At 40.1% G+C, this 16,620-nt stretch overlaps 1 protein-coding gene across 5 annotated transcripts in view; it reads left to right on the plus strand.

Moving 5' to 3' along the window:
* The first annotated feature begins 5,942 nt into the window (after window positions 1-5,942).
* Window positions 5,943-16,620, plus strand: part of WIPF3 (WAS/WASL interacting protein family member 3) — a 38,108-nt gene continuing 27,430 nt past the window's right edge. Inside the window, exon 1 of one of the 5 annotated variants that reach the window (XM_036407038.2) lies at window positions 5,943-6,016. The gene's annotated coding sequence lies outside the window, so the exon portion shown is untranslated. Of the gene's footprint in view, window positions 6,017-6,151; window positions 6,333-6,844; window positions 6,954-7,189; window positions 7,543-16,620 lie in introns of those variants that run through there. The other 4 variants (XM_036407039.2, XM_036407041.2, XM_036407040.2 and 1 more) reach the window with 4 other exon arrangements.

Consider the following 16,620-nt stretch of genomic DNA (forward strand, 5'->3'; position numbering starts at 1 on the left):
TGAAACTCCTATCTGCATACAGCACAGCAGAGGGCATGCCCTTCTTCAGATCCCCACAATGAGTCTAAAGTACTGTAAATGGGTTGGGACAGACAGCAACTACATTTCAAAGAGAAAAAGGCTTTTAAACATATACTAAATGGTTGATTCCAACACTTGTAAAGAATATGTGTGAGCCCACTTTTTCCTACAAGTATTACGAAAGTTTTTCACCTGCAGCAGAATGTAAAATTTCAGATTTTGTTAAGTACTGAAATGCTGAACAGGCATTTACTAACATTTTATTTACATCATAGAATGGTTTGAGTTGGAAAGGATCTTAAAGATCATCCTATTCCAACCCTCTGTCATGAGCAGGAACATCTTTCACTAGACCAGATTCCTCAGAGACCCACCCTTTGAACACTCTGAACACTTCCAGGGAAAGGGTATCCATAGCTTCTCTGGGCAACCTCTTGAACTGCCTCACTACCCTCATAGTAAAGAATTTGTCCGTTTCAAAAGAGAAATCTTAGTTTCAAACAAGGCTGTCATTTTCTTTAGACACAAAGGGACAAATTATTACTTCAAAGAAAATCTGAAGGATTTTCAATAATATATCTACACATTAAAGCTGAAAATTTGCTTCTGCAAATAAATCATGAGGCCTGCTGCCCACATGCCTCCTATTATCAAATGACACAGACCAACCCCTCCTTATGAGCATGACTTTAAGGACTGCAAAGTTGAACAGTATTTCAGGTTTGACTGGTGCTGAACTAGACAGAGAAGAGGAGCACTCTAGAGGCAGAGTAGAAGGAAGTACAGTAATTTGCTGAGAACAATGTTATGCCTGAGTTACCATCAGGAGCTGTAAGGACAATCTGATAACTTGTACTCAAGATGTGAACTCTCACCTCACTTTGACTAGTTGCACATGCAGTATTAATAGCAGTGCATGCCATGTAGGAGACTTCCATTTGCTGTTCTGGGTAAACTCTGAGCTAAATCCTGTACTTGACATCAATGCTTAAAAACAGAAGTCTTCAGAATAATAGGCCCAGCATGTAGGAAAACACTCATGCTGCTTCTCTGCTACAGTGTGATAGCTGAAGCAAAAGGAATTTCAGGGGGCGGGATGGGAAGGAGGGGAGGGGTAGCCGGGAGGGGAAAGGCTTACAAAGATGACAAAGTATCTTTCTATTTTAAAAAAGTGAAAGCAAAGGAAAGCATCCTCTTCAAACACACTATTTGTGCCTCCTAATTATTAACTTCAAGTAGGCTCCCCCTGGTGGGGATGAAAAGGGCACGCTCTGATAAGCGAGAGCCTGAAATGGTATACTGATTCTTGCCCTATTTCACTTTTCACCCTAATTGCAGACTAGCACCGGGCATGCTTTCAGCTCATTATTCTCTACAGAGGCCTGCTAATGGTATTTCATCTACTGCCTAATTCTACAGCTTTAACATGGAAAAATTCCTTTCAAATTCAATACCAATGAGGGCAAAGAGTAGGTCCGCCTCTCTGCTTTTTGTTTAGCTGTTCAGTAACTGGATAAACATTAACCAGCTGGATAGTGCAATTATAATTTTTTTTAAGGTACTGTAAATGCTTGCAACAGCATAGTATCTGGCAGCCTCACAAATATTAATGAATGCATTCTTGTTCCACTCACACTATTAAAAGTGATTAAGTACTTTCACAGAGGTCATGCAGAAAATGAATGGCAGAACCAAGCACTGAGGAAAATCCAAAGTTTTTTCCTAAGACATACTTTTTAAGACATCCCACAGCACAAACAGAAATAAGCGGAAGAAATTCAATTAGAGAAAGAATTGACATTGGGCACTAATTATTTACTAGGAGCCTGAATTTATTTAGACTTCATTTCCAATGAACTCAGCAAACAGCTTGCTCAACAAGATCAGGAGTAAGGGTTTAGGATTTGGATTAAAAACACAGAAAAAAAGTAAACACTAATACCCCTCTCTAGGGAAATCATCTCTACTAATTATTTGTCTACAGCTTTCCTCAATATTGCTGTCTAAACTGCATTTGTAAACATGGCTCCATTGTTCTGTAACAAGGAAATCATGCACTTTTAGGAATTTCTTGCTAAAACGTATTAGAGAAAATTAAAGTTCTGAGCTATTATTAATTCTCTATAGAAAACACTTCATTTTTACCAATAATACGGGAAAGATAAATATTTGGAGACAAAAATATCTCTGTTCATACATAGGAATGTCTCAGTTAATTGTGTTAGCTCTAAAGCTAACAAAGTCATCAAACACAATGGCTGAGACTATTATTGTAACTATTTTCAAATGTTGAAAGCTATCAAGAAGTGTAATCAAATGGCACCCTGAAAGGAAGAAGCTTTTTTTTGCTTTTGCTCTTAAGCTTGTAAGTTTCATGCATTTTTAATGCAAAAATTTTTTTTACATTAGTCAAAAATGCCTTGACCTCTGGGTATTTTTATTATATTTTACAAATGCATGCATAAACAAAGACAAATACAAATGAATTTACATTTTTGAGACATATTTAGCCTTGATCAAAGTTGGTTTTTTATTTGTGTGTTAAAGTTATGTATGTTTTGTTTGTGTTCAGCGGTGACCAGAAAGCTTTACATGTGCTTCTTATTGAAAACACCAAGGCACAAATGCTGTAAGAAGATTTTCAGCTTTTTCTTATATTGTCTGAAGAGGAAAAGAAGTGTAAGTACTTAGGATAAGTATAAGCACTTCTTTGGCAAGTATTTATGTTGGCACATGCCAGCAAAGCCTTACAGATTGTTGTTCTCAAAATCAGTAACCATGTCAAATAGTTCTTTCTCTGTTTGGGACACACTAACTCCTTTTCATTGGTTTCATTTATTTCAGGTACTTTTCATTTTCTTGTATGGGATTTTAAGTAGTCTTAAAGAAGACAGCATCATAAACACATTTTTAGTGCAGGAAAGTATTTTTAACTTAGAGATGGTCAATGATATATTTGCTAAGAATGATCATCATCTAGTGTTGAACAAGATATGAACAGGAGGAAACTCCTATGAAGTTATATGTGGGGTTTTGTTCTAATTTATATTTGTTTGTAGTAAAAACATGGTGAATCAAAATGAAATTTCAGTCTCCATCAGATACTGTAGCAGCTCACCACAGGCCATTCACAACTCTCCCATCTTTAATGGTCATGACTTCTTTGTATAGAAGACAGAGATTCTGCTTCCTCCTGTTTTAGGTTAGATTTATCCTGACATTAATTTGTACTCTTGTTAGGCTACACTTTTGCTATGTTTTAGAAACTATAGGCTCATAATGAATTTGGCTTTCAGCAGAAGGGCCAGGACCAGAAATGGAAAGGGTGCAAAATTTCTCATTAAGTCTGACAATATTGAAGACCTTCAGCTGGGGTTCAACTGTGCAGGACACAGCAAAGGAAAGAAATATAGGAGAAAATTACCAGGTGTAGCAGCTGTAGGAGAAAAGTACCAGCTGTCTGTTCTGGAATACAAAGATGACAGGCCAGGGGTGTTATGTTGCTCAACACAGACACTCAGAAAATCTTCTCCAGCTCAACCTCAGAGACATGTTCCCAACCTGTGACAAAACCCAAAAAAGCCCTCACAGTTGCTTGTGAAATGGTACCAAGGAACTATAGAGAACCAGCAGCCCAAGTCTAAGACACATACAGAGATTCTCTCTTTCTAAATAGATTGATGTATTGTTTGATTCATATTGAAAAGTATTTGTCAAGAGTAGAAATATAATTACGATACACAACATAATTTTTAGTAGTTATGCGGGCAGAATGTATGGAAAATAAAATTGTATTTATGGCTATGCATTGTAAAGCATATCAATGTTAGCTACAAATATGTTTGAGGCAAATTTTCAGTATGTAAAGCACTTCAAATAATCTTAAATTGGTAATGACAATAAAATCCAGGAAAGATAATAAAACCCAGGAAAAGCACATCCTATATGATAATGTAGGGTAAGTTTTGTCCCGCTGCATTACCCTTTCTGTGATCTCAGATACAGCTGGGACGAAGACAAGCAGGAGAGGAGGAGGAGGAGGATTACATGTGGACAACTAGAAGAAATGAGTGTTTCAGTGCACTGGCCTTCACAGAACTCCTTGAAGTTTGCCCAGAAGTCTTTGGCCTATTCCACTGCCATCAAGCGCTCCAGTACCTTCCTTCCAATTCAGCATTGTAAAGAAAAGGAAAGCACCTCTCTCCTTTTTCCTTTTTGTCTACATCTCCCAAAGACAAAACAGAAAGAGAAGACTTTCATAACTCCTAGGCATGCAATCCAGTAGGATTCTCTGAATGAAATATAATGTATGACAAGTTTCTGTACCTAGCCAAGAGGCAATGGTACCTCCTGCAGTGTTTTAAATGTGGGCAAACTGTGTACCACAGAAAAAGCTGATTGTTTCAGACCAGACCAGTGTGCAACCTTTGTACTGGGTCAGTCCAACCCCATAGGGTAGAAATGGTTGCTGCTGAACTGGACAAATTCTGCAGAAATTATGTGGACCTTGTTGGAAAGTGAAAGAAATCAAATGAAGGAAACAGGACAAAACCAGGTTTTTTCCTACAGCTCTTGCAGCCTGTTCCTCTGAAGTTCTTTTTCTATCTAATCCAAAAGGTGGACAAAGTTCATTTCAGCATTAGCAATCTAAAATCAAGTCTCAGCTGAGACTAATTTGCATGAATAATGAAAGCAGTTTTCAAGTGTGGTATTTTATTTTTTTTTAAGTAAATGCTGATATTTTGATTTTTCTGGAGTGCTACCTAGGACCCTCTTGGCTTTGTTTTGTGCTTTGAAGTTCAATCTAGTGACCAGCTAGAAGTGGATTTAGTGCTCCCTGACCGCTGTGGAAGCAACTGAGGCAGATACTTAGGACTTAAAATTAGGCAAGCAATCAAGAGGATATTTTCAGAATAATAAATCAAACTCACACATCTGGACAGACAGGACATGGAGATCTAGATTTTTATGCCCATGCCCATGCCCATGCCCTGATGAGCAGAAGTGCCACAACAGCCCATTGTTGACTTTCCACCAATCTCAGGCTGACATTGCCATCATTCAGGTCCAAGTGACATTGATTTGCCTGGTCTGCTTTATGAGCAAGCAAGGCAATGAAAAACACCATTTTATATTTCTACAGCTAAACAGGTGTTCCAGAGAAATCCAGTGAAGATGAGCCTGCCTCTCTGAAAACACCATCCAAAGGCTGCTGGACAGACCAGAGCCCACATTATGATTTTTAAGTTAATTCGTCATCATCATCATCATCATTCTTGAGACACTTGCACATGACAAACTCGGGGTGCCCCATTCCTCCAGCTATCTGGGAAGCTCGTCCACTGCAACTCCCTTGTCCTGGCAGAAACATGGAAGGCTCATTAGGGCAAGATCTTAATATTCCCATCTTAAAGCAGCCTTGGAATAAATCCAGAAGAAAACAAGATTTTTATTTTTTTCCTAGTGCGCAATCAGGGATACAAAAGCCAAGGGTGCCCAGGCAGCTCCAAGTGCAAGGCCCTCAGGGCACTGCAGTGAAGAAGTGGTTTGGCAGGTGGATGTGTTTGGGCAGGGGGACAGGGTAGTGCCATCTTTTTTCCGTGCCATGGGGCATTTTCCCACTGTGGCATCCACGTGGGCTTTCAAAAATAGCTTTGGCTCTGCCGAGGCACCAGCACGTGGGAGGGTGCGCCAGACTGCAGCCGGACTTCACCCTCGCACCAAAGCCGCCGCGCTCCAGGGCTGGGGGTAGAAAGTGGGGCCCGCGGGTGGGCGGGCTGTGTATGTGTGTGCATGTGTGTTAAATTACTACTTTTAAAAATACATATTTATTTTTATTCCCTCGTGAAGACCGGGGCGGGCTTTTCCCCCTCACGATCCTAAGATCCCTGCCCTCCTTTCCCCGCCCCCGCCAGGGGAGACGGGCGGCCGCCGTACCTGGCGCCCTCTGCCCGGGAGGAGCCGCCCGGGCCCCGTCGGCAGCGGCGCCGAGCAGGTGGGCGCGGCGGGGGCGCGGGGCGGGGCTGGGGGTCCCCGGTGCCCCGGGCCCCCTCACAGCTCGGCCAGCCGGGAGCGCCGAGCGGGGGCGCGGCCGCCGCCTCCCCTCGGTCCCCGCTGGGGCCCGGGCCGGGGCTGGGGCTTCCCCGTGCCGCGGGGTCAGAGACGACTCGGCGGGCAAATTTGGTGCCGCGGCTCGGTCCCGGCCCCGGGCAGCGTCTGGCCGGCGGGGCAGTGGGGCCACCGGGTGACCGCGACACCCGCGCCCCTGGGATGTGGGTGCTCCCGGCGGCGGAGGAGGAAGCGTGGCTGAGGTCAGGCACGGGCTGTGCGCGGTGCTGCTCCTCTGTTGTGTCAAGCAGAGGGCTGTTTTCCGGCGGCGGTGGATGACAAGAAGTTGTTGAGTGGTTTTTTTTTTTTTCCCCCAGTTCTCGTCATTGAAGTAGATGCGCTGGAATAGGTCAGCCGGGAAAGCGGGGCTGAGTGATTGTGAAAAGTACCGTGTATTAACTACTTATATACATATTGGAGGGGGAATGCTGGTGAGATGTTGGAAAGAAGCTCTTAAAGGTTTAATAATAATTAACATGGATAAAATTGAGACTAAAATCTAGTGACTTTCGCATCAGCCTGCTAGTGCTAATTCAGAGTGACAGGGAATGTGTTGGTAAAGGGTAGCACGCGGATTTTTTATTTCTCTGTGGATATGCTCGGAGTTTGCAGAGACAGAGATGATGGGTTATGTGACAGCCAGCATCTCTGGAGTCGGGAAGGGGGGCTGGGTTTGTGTCGCTCAAGAAATTCAGGAGTTTGAGAATAGGGAGGACACATGAGACCTGCGTGCCTTTGTTTTGTTTGGTTCTGAAAGTGGAATGTCACTAAGCCAGGTTTCTGAAAGATAGCAAAGTCTGATTGGGAGAAGAATCTGATATAAGGTAAAGTTTGATGATTTCTGCGCCAAACAGTCTTGGGGTGGTCTGGATTTCTCGGCTAAAGTCTGCAAGTGCTCCTGCTGATTCAGACAGTGACATATTGCTGAAATTGCGATAGCAGTGATACCTGTTACTGTGCACGCTGCATGAATCAAGTCGTTGAACTGCTTCCTGATACAATCAGTGTTTTCAGTTTCTCCATCTGTGTTTGCCGTGCAAGTTCCTGTTTATTTCACAACGTGTGTTTGTATTATCTTTGTTAACATCTTCAGTTCGCGTGCTTTGTACTGAAGGACAAGCCATAGGGCAGATGATCCAGGAAATGAATGCAACTTTACTGCGTGATGGCAGTCGGAGCTGGGACACTTGTTAGGCACTTGCGTGCGTGGGGATGGTTCCCGTTCACTGCGTGAAGCTGTGACCCAAAGCATGTCCCGGCTGGAATGCGCAGGCGGTGCTGCCACCCACGGCTCGTACGGGACAGTGCCCTGCGTGCAGTGGAAAGGTTGAGTCTGCTTTGCTGGCAGGTACCGGCTTCCATGTGCAAGATAACATATGAGGAGCTCGGTGTGGGACACTTAGAGCAGATTGCGTAAGTGTTGGTTTTTAATTGATAGACTGCTTTGGCTGTTTTGCTGAAAATAATGATGGCAAAATCTGGGTTAGACTCATAACCAGAAAGAATGCTGTGGGAGTTGATGCTTTTCCTGGACCAGATGCAGGTTATAGAATGGGGCTTGCAATTGAAGTATGAAACTTTTTTTATTTGTCTTTTTTTAATAAAGGATATATATTCTCTAAAGACAGGGGTGTATAAATAGTTTGACCAGCTTTGCATACAGACTTTGGTTGCTTAGGGGCAGATGCAATGTTTAATTCATTAACTGCAGTGCTCAAGTTATTGCTGGTTTGGATCTATGCCTGAAAATAATTGAGATGCACTTGAAATTCAGATTCTATGATTGTACTGCACTGGAAAGGGCAACATATGACTGTATTTATCAAATCGTGTAGTATAATACAAAGCGACTTCCTCTTTTTTTCTCTCTCATTCTTTCCTCACCTATAAGAGGAAATATATATAAATAAAGATCCTGTGACATCTCAATTTCTGTTACTGCAGTATGGGAATTCACAATGTTTGGAGTCTGTCCATAATGACTACTAAATCTGAACTTGCAGAAAGTACTTAGATAGTTGGGTTTTTAACAGTAAATCAAAACATAGCACTGTCACATCTCAGCAGTCACACCATAAAAGTCAGCACTGTTTGTTGAATGTTGTTTGTCCTAACAGGATATAGCCAGATGCTAATAGTTATTCGCATTATTATCTTTGTACTTAGTAATTTTATTGCTTGATGAGGTCTGTATTTTGGGAAACTCATTGTCCTCTGAAAAGAAGACCTTGAACAGAAAATAATATCTTAGTCATAACAAATAGAAAAATATTTGCACATTTTAAGAGACAGATGTTGAGAACTCCAAAGCAGAATAACACAATTTACTATTTTACATCTTAAAAAAAAAACTTATATTAAGTATTAAAAAGTTTAGTATTAATATTTTAAAATATTTTAGCTCCAAAGAGAAGCAAAACAGGGAAAAGACTGATATGAAATCTCTTTGTTTATAAGTCATAACTCACCTATAATAATTATTTTTTCAGACACATTTGCTTTTGTGGAAGCTTTTCTTCTCTGTGACTGGGACTAGTTCTGTTCAGTCATGTGAAGTAGGTGAGACTGGACAGGCTCAGCTCAGCTTTCTTGCCCTGTTAGTTACTGATCCTGCATGTGTGTGAGCATCTGCTGCATTATTATGTAGGTATTTTATGCAGTTCATTGAAGTTCTAATAAACGAGATCACACATGAAAAGTTGAAGCTCTGGGGAAAATGATGCTAGGCTCTGCTGCACCAGAATAAAAATTCCCATCTTCTTCAGAGTGTAGATGAAATTAGTATCTAAATAAACATAGCAATCAAGTGAGATACCCAGTCAAGTCTTTTATCTAGAAGTCTTTAGTACTCACATTACACTGACTTACCAGTGGCTGCTATGCAGTTTTGAGATGCAGCTTTCTGGGCTGCCTTTAACACTGTTCTTACAGATCTTCCTCAATTAGTCTATGTTCTTACACAAAGTAGTTACTGTCTTTCTGAGACTGAAGCTTTCTGAAAATGGGCATGTAGCAGCAAACCTTAATGGTACTTCACAGTTGCTTTTTTATCTGTGGTCATTCTGCATCAGGGTTGTCTGGTGGCTTCATAGCCAGGATGAACAAAGATATAAAGAGTGCTATATTTGCAAACAGAATAAAACATCCTTGGGGCTTCCAGATTGGAAAGAAACTGTATTTTCAGGCAAAATTATATTTTTTTGAATACACCCACCTTAATTTGACTTCTGAGTATTGTGAAGTGAACTCATTCAGTATTACATACATGACAGCTGTAAAGCTGCCTTTTGATTGCTTTGAAAGAATGTAAAACAGCTGAAGGATTTCCACAAGATGCAAAAAGCATGTTTTCATGCCATGGTAATTGAAACAACAGCTGAAACGGATTTCACTACCAGAAATATCTCTCTCTCAAGTAAGGTCATGCATGGAGAGCCTAATTCTTCTTTGCATTGACCCTGTGTCATCTTTCCCTGTTACAAATAGATAGATAACTCTCTGTGGTGTGAATGGTGTCACTCTGCAGCTAGCCCAGGCAGAGCAGAGCAACATAGCAGCTATGCTATAGCTGCAGGGTAAGTGCTAAAGTGAAAAGTGGGGGGAAACTGGGCCAAAAGTCCCTACATAATTAAGTTCTCTAAGCATAAGAACAGAAAATTCAGCATGAAAGTGCTTGCTCAGTCCTGACCCTGCTCTTACAAGTGTCCAAGAAAACTAAACAAAGTGTGTCTGCTCTGCAGCTTCTGTGTAATGGATATTCTATATCCTCCATTTACCCTGGTGGCAACTGCCGTGCCTGCCTTGACAAATGGATGTGTTGGCTGGAAATTTACAGTGCTTCTGCTTCATTCATAACAGAGGGGTAAAATGAAGGAAGTGAATGAATGGGTTTAGAGATAGTAACCCCTTTGTGTTGCTGCCTTTCACAAGCCATGCACAGGTCTGTAAATGACTGCCTTACCATTTAACTTCTAGTTACTATATCATGTTTTCCTCTTTTCATTATAAGTAACAAAAAAAAAAAAAAAGAAAAAAGAGGAGGACAGAATATAGTACTGCAGTCACAAAGGAGGTCTTGGGGTGTTTTGTTCCTCTTTTGTACCCTCATTGTTTTAAAGCTATTATGTTCCTGCTTTCCTAACTGGCATAGTTGTGTGTGAGAGAAAAATATGTATGCAGCAGCACTACTGATGTGTATAAAATAGTCCTGGCAGGTTTTTGGCTTTTGTCCAAGTCAGTTACACATTTTTATATGCTAAAGAAGAAAATAAATAACGCTATGTCTGTTCAAAATCTGTGTATCTGCTGTGTTAGTTGAGTAGACACGTAAAGAAAATCATAAGAAGCATAAAAGGCAAGACTGGCTTATATACCAGGAAAACAGACTGGGGTTTTGGCAATTTATTTTCAGAGGGAATGTTTGCTTCTCTTGGGGATATGTAAATTACTGTAAAAATATCTGTCAGATTCTGCCTAGGATTTGGATAGAAAGTTGCTTTTATTGGTCAGTTGCATGAGTGTGAACAGCTTAACATGTTAGTGATGTTACTTTTGTTGCTGCAGATCATATATCCTGAAGTATTTTCAGAGTTAAACCCTAAAGAACTGATCTCACTTCTACTGAAAACAAAGGAAAATTTGGCAATATAAAAATAAGAGATGGATTAGCCCCTAGATTAGTAAATTGGCAGAGGGGGTGGGGAATATCTGTGTAAAGTACTGTGTGAGTGATAGATGTGGGGCCTAACAGGGCATTTAATGCAGAATGAAAGCCTTTTTTAGCCTTGAAATGACTAAGTAGCAAGGAAATTATGCAAAAGCGGATTGTACAAAATATCCTTGGATCAAGTGATCATGAGTTTACATTGACTTAACAGTAGGATAAATTATGCAGTCCCATGTGGGGGTACTTGGGTTTGCTCTGAACAGACTGTACCAAGAGCTGCAAAGGCCTGGAGTAGTTGCAAAATGAGTATGCTGTGGTTACTTTGCTCCTTTCCCTGCTTGTTTTTCTCCAATACTTCAATCTTTTATCCAATCCATCAGGTGGAGCTTAGTTCATCTGCACTAATACTTACCAGTTCTAGTCAGGATGTACATCCTCATATCTCCTAGAATCACATTTTCTGCGTTTTTTCAGAGCTGGATCAGCCTAGCTCTGCATTTCTTCTGTTTTTCTCAGTACTAGTAGCCTGTGCTGAACCTTTAGTATCATCATGCAGAGTTACTTAATTTTACTCCATGTGCAGTGTTTCTTTCCCCAGGGCAGACAACTGAACCTTTTAAATGAAATGCCTCTTCTTGCCTTGCCTTGCTTCAACAGCAGGCAAAAGGTGCAGTGAATGGTGACAAGGGCAAAGAAAGTGAAGAGTGGGAATGGAGAGACTGGTAAACCACTAGGAAAGGGGAGAAATATTCACAAAGTGAAGTAAAGAAAGAGGATGGGCCAGATCCAGGCTGGTTAATGTGAAAGCTGAAGGCCAAAGCCAGCATAAAACTTGACACCAGAATTCATGGAAACAAGTGAGTCCTCATCTTTAACCTGCTTGGTCTGATGGTAGCAGATACTGATTGCTCTGCAAGTATACTTGGGAGCTGTTCAAAGAAAACCACTTTTCTCCTTTGTGCCTATGAAAGATACAAATGCAAAAAAAATTTCTATTGCCATTTAATCACTAGAATAATTTTCCTTATTCATCAGGCAGCAAAGCTAGTTGAGTATTTTTGAATCCCTGATGTTCGTTGCTTATGCCATGTGTACAGGTACGTATCAATCACAATTTCCTCTCTAAATATAATGCCTTTCCCAGGGAATTACCAGTGAAGACCTTTCATAAGTCAAAGGGCTGAAACTTCAATTTAATGAACTCATATTGTTTTTCTCTCAGCACTTTGTTTTATTAGCAATTCAGAACTAGGCCTACAAATCAAAACATCTTTTATCAGGAAAATTTTTTTGTTGCAGTTGCAAATGACTGCAATTTGCTGTTCATTGTACAAAGTAAAATCATTGTCCTGAGTAAATGGATGTAAAATTGGAGCTAGGTACTTTGTGCACTTCCTTTAAAAACAGCTAACAATTTTCTGTACGGGAAAGATATTTACACCTTTATGCACATAGGCAGTTTGATCTCAGCTTTGACGCTTAAGGGAGAATAAGAACATATTACATATTATTTTTTCAGAACAATGAGCTAGTTAAAATAACAAAAATGCAATGTTATGGTAGCATAGCAAGGCTTTCTTAATAACATAAGAGTTTATAATTATGTACTTGTACTTATGGAGCCTTACCCTGGTGTAAAGAACATCTGAGATGAAGCTATCAATTATGTCACTGAAATGGGACAGCAGCTTCAACAGGATTGACAGAAAAGGGCATGAAAGTGAGAATGAATGTTCAGAAGTTATAGTTTAATTTTTTAGGCCATTAGGGCTAACATTTTTACCACAAGAATAGAAACTAAGTAATCACAATTTCACTGAAAACTGGAATCAAAGTTTCCCATTCTTTCTTTGAGGTGAGGATTTCCCTGACAACTTATTCCTGCAGGTGACCAGATCATTATGTTTTACATCCCTTGTGAAAGACAATTCTCCTTAGCACATACAGTGACCACAGTCCATGCTGGGGCCTAAAACTGTATTGTAGGAAAGCATGGGGCATGTTGAATTGCAAAATTTATTCTCCTTGCATTGCCAGTATTAGACTGTTTCTTAAGCTGATAGCTATCAGCCTGACATGACATGCATGCAGGTTTCTATAAATTTATCATTTCAAGATGTACAGCTGTGAAAATCAGAGCTCTGATAAAATATCATGTGGTTGAAAGTGGAAATTTCAGAATTATTTAGGAACTGGATTTTTAAAGTCCTCTAGTCTTCCAATACCCATATTTGCAAATTCTTTTCACTTGACTGGCAGTTTAAAACAAGGTTTGAGCTGTCTGTAGCAAATATAGAAGAGCAAGATGCTGAATACTGCCTTGTTTGCATTTTCCATTTTGATGCTAGCTACTTAATTGGAAAGCAAAACTTTCTTCTCTTAAAGGAATTGGTTAAACAATGCTTGAAAATTTTTTTTGTAGACACCATTCTGTGTACAAGTGTACTTTTCAAATAACTCTGTATTATAAAAATGATAGTCATTATATGAATAACTATAAAGGAATAGCTCATTAACAATGATGTGAAAACCTACAATTAGCTTCTTAGCAGAGGCTGCAAAATTTGCAGATGTTAACCTGAAACATCGAATTACCTCTACAGAGAGAGATCAAGCGCTGCTCACACTGATACTCTTGAGGAGTATAAGAGTAAACAGTTGTCTTCAGAATGTGGCTGTGACCTTGAATGTCTACTGAGCTGCACTTTCTTTAGCTTAGGCAAATGATTAACTTTGCTAATGGCTGTATATCAAATTCACCATTGTTTGTATAGCTGGCAGTGAAACAAGCCATGTCTGTCTTTGTGTGGATGATGCGGTATTAATTTCAAGGAAACCCTTTGTATAAATTGTTTCCTTTGAAAAGTTAAGTCTTTGTGCAAGTCCTAATTACTTCTAATTTACCTCATTTGTCTTTGGGCTCTCTAACTTCAGGTTAACACTACTACAGGCACAACATATTTCTTCTTGGTATGTGTTGTTCTTTTCTCTTAGTCCTTATTTAAAAGAGGATGATGAATTCTCTTATTCTGCTCCCTTACAATCAGTCTTCTCTGACAGATCCCCATGGAGCAGAGGAAGCTACACCCTGAAACAGTCATATGTAGGGATGTGAAGTCATCTGTGCAGCTTTGCCTCTGAAGGGAGGTTTGTCAAGACATAGCACTGTAATTTCTGGCCTCAGCACCACAGGGAACCCAGCAGAGATCTGCCCACAGCACACACGGAAGCAAGGCGTCTTCAAATTCCTGTAGTCTCTGCTGGGTCAGCCCTGGACAGTTTGTGGCAATTTTATCAGGCATCTGACAGAATAAGAGTCATGCTGGGCTTTTTTCAGGCAGAAAGGGGAAGCAGCCCTTAACTGCATTAAGGCCTGGTGGAAATAGTCCAAGCTAAGGAGAACTTACAGTCCTTGGCTTAAATTCAGGATACTGTTATGTGCTCTGAGACAGTCCTACAGACCCTGTAGAAGACAAATGCTGCTTAGAAGTCTTTCATCAGGTATTTAATGGAGAAAGAGCCCTTCCTTAAAGTTTGCACATTCCAATGGAATTGAAAAAGTCGGATTCTGCCTTAAGTTGCAGTGATGTAAATGGTGACTGAGAGCAGTAATTTCTCTCAAGTTTTACACAATTCTGATGTACAACTGTTAGATGGTGAAAGGCTGGAGTTTTCTTAGTCAGCTGTGGGAATATACATGTGAAAGTCTTAATATATATAAGATGGGTATGTGTATGGTATTTGCCTTCCTGCTGTAAATGAAGATTCTAACAGTTTGACACTTCTACACAGTTCTTAAATGTCTCAAATGCAGCAGAGACTGCATCATTTTGTGAATGGGGTTATCATTGTAGGGTGAAAAAGAGACTTGATATTCAGAGGCTTTACCTTGATTCTTTCTTGTTGGATTCTCTAAACACAAAACGTCATTCACACTCTCAAGAAAAGAAAAAAAAATGTAGCATTGAATGCTTAAATATTAAATGGTTTGATTATCTTAAAATTAGAATCTAGACCAGCTCTTTCCAAACAGAAGATTTTTCCAGGTCTTTTCCAGTTGTGTGATAGTGACAGCAGGAAAGTTGATCTGTGTAACACACATCTACTGTTCTCTGTTTTAATCTTCCCTGTATCTGCATGTGTTTGACTGTCTTTAAAAGATCTGTGGAGATCTCATACCAGTGATTTAAGCAATTCTTCAGTGATGTTTCGCAGGAGCAAATGAGCAATTTGCAAATTAAACAATTATGCTAATTGTCTACCTTTGAGATCATGAAAGTTGAGCAGATGCTTATTGATGCTGTTTTTTCACAGGTAATTTTGAAATTATTTGACTTTTCTGTTGAAATATAAGGGCTTAAAAGCTATAATTCAGAACAGTACGGTTTATCAGAAAATCATACTTGATTATATAAAAGTTGTTTAAAAGGTAAAAACATGTTGTGGTCTACTCTTTTTCTTAAGTTTTTAATCAAGAAAGCAAGACAAATACTATAGATAAGCTCTCCTGCACACCATTGAAATATCTCTCTCAGCTTTTCCTTTGAAGGAAGAAAACCTGTACATTTCCCCAAAGGTGAATTACCTACTTCAGGGTGTGCAGCTGCAGTAATTGCAAATCCAGTAGTAATGAATCTGTTATTTTGCAATCCTTTCTCCAATCTGGTTATAAGGGTCAGATTTTCAATTCCAACCGTGTTGTTTCATGTTAATGACTATACCACCTAAAGACCTAGGGACACTGGCCATTTAAAAATACCCCTATTTAGAGTAATTTTAGTACATAAATGCATATTATGCACATTTAAATAATTGTGATTTTTTTTTCCTCCGTCTTTTCCCCTTCTAGACATTGTACTAAATAAAAGGTACAGCTGTTTCGTGCCTTCCCTTTCTTTGATGGGTGAAGGCATTTTAGAATAGTTTTTGCAGGCATACCTGTGGTGGTTCTGCTGAATGTCAGTGTGGCAGGAGACGTGAGCTGCTGTCCAAAATCCACTGTTTCTTACTGTGGATTTCTGCTCCCAGCAGGCTTTTGTTTTAGTGTGAGCCCTGCATTGAGGTTGTGGCAGTGATGCTTCAGGAGACCTTTGGGAAGCACTTGGATCAGAGTTTGTGCATGTCTGGTAGCTGAATAAAGTGAGATCAAAGCTACAGAAAAGCTTAGGCAGAGGTTTTGAGTTTCCCACAGGCAAATCCAGCACAAGATTGAGCGAGCAGTTCATGAAGAAGAAAGATCTGCACCTCCTCTGTCTTGTCTGACACTTCAGATTAAATTCTGGGTGAAGGCTTTATTTGGGCCTTCAGAAATCTGGAGCTTGAGTTCTTACATTGATGACTGCAGACTTGTTCTTTAACCCAGCTGCTATTCAAGCACATGTGGTGAGAACACGCAAAGAACAATCTGTGACACCTGAAATTACCAGGTTCAAAATTATCCTTACCAACAGAACAAAAAAAGACCAATTGTTTTGAGATCAGAGAAGAGTAATAATGTTCTCTGACTGATGAAAAGTTCACTGCCTTGTGAGAAGTAAAACAACTCCAAAAGTATAACAAGTCCTTGCAAATGTACTTTTGAATTACAGTGCTTATATTCCACAAAGCTGATGCAGAGCAGTAGGAGAAACTATTTTGCTTGGAACAAGGTAGAGTCATCTGCAGTGGAGTGCAAATGGGATCAAATTAGAGAAGGAGAAATTAGGCTGCGTGTCAGGCAATCTGAACTAAAAGAGTTATTTGACTGGGAAAGAGCTTCCCAAGGGAAATAATAAAAGCCACATTATTTGGGACACCTAAAATTAGACTTCAGAAAGCACTAGAAA

This window comes from Molothrus ater, chromosome 1 (genome assembly GCF_012460135.2).
Source record: "Molothrus ater isolate BHLD 08-10-18 breed brown headed cowbird chromosome 1, BPBGC_Mater_1.1, whole genome shotgun sequence".
Lineage (NCBI taxonomy): Eukaryota > Metazoa > Chordata > Aves > Passeriformes > Icteridae > Molothrus > Molothrus ater.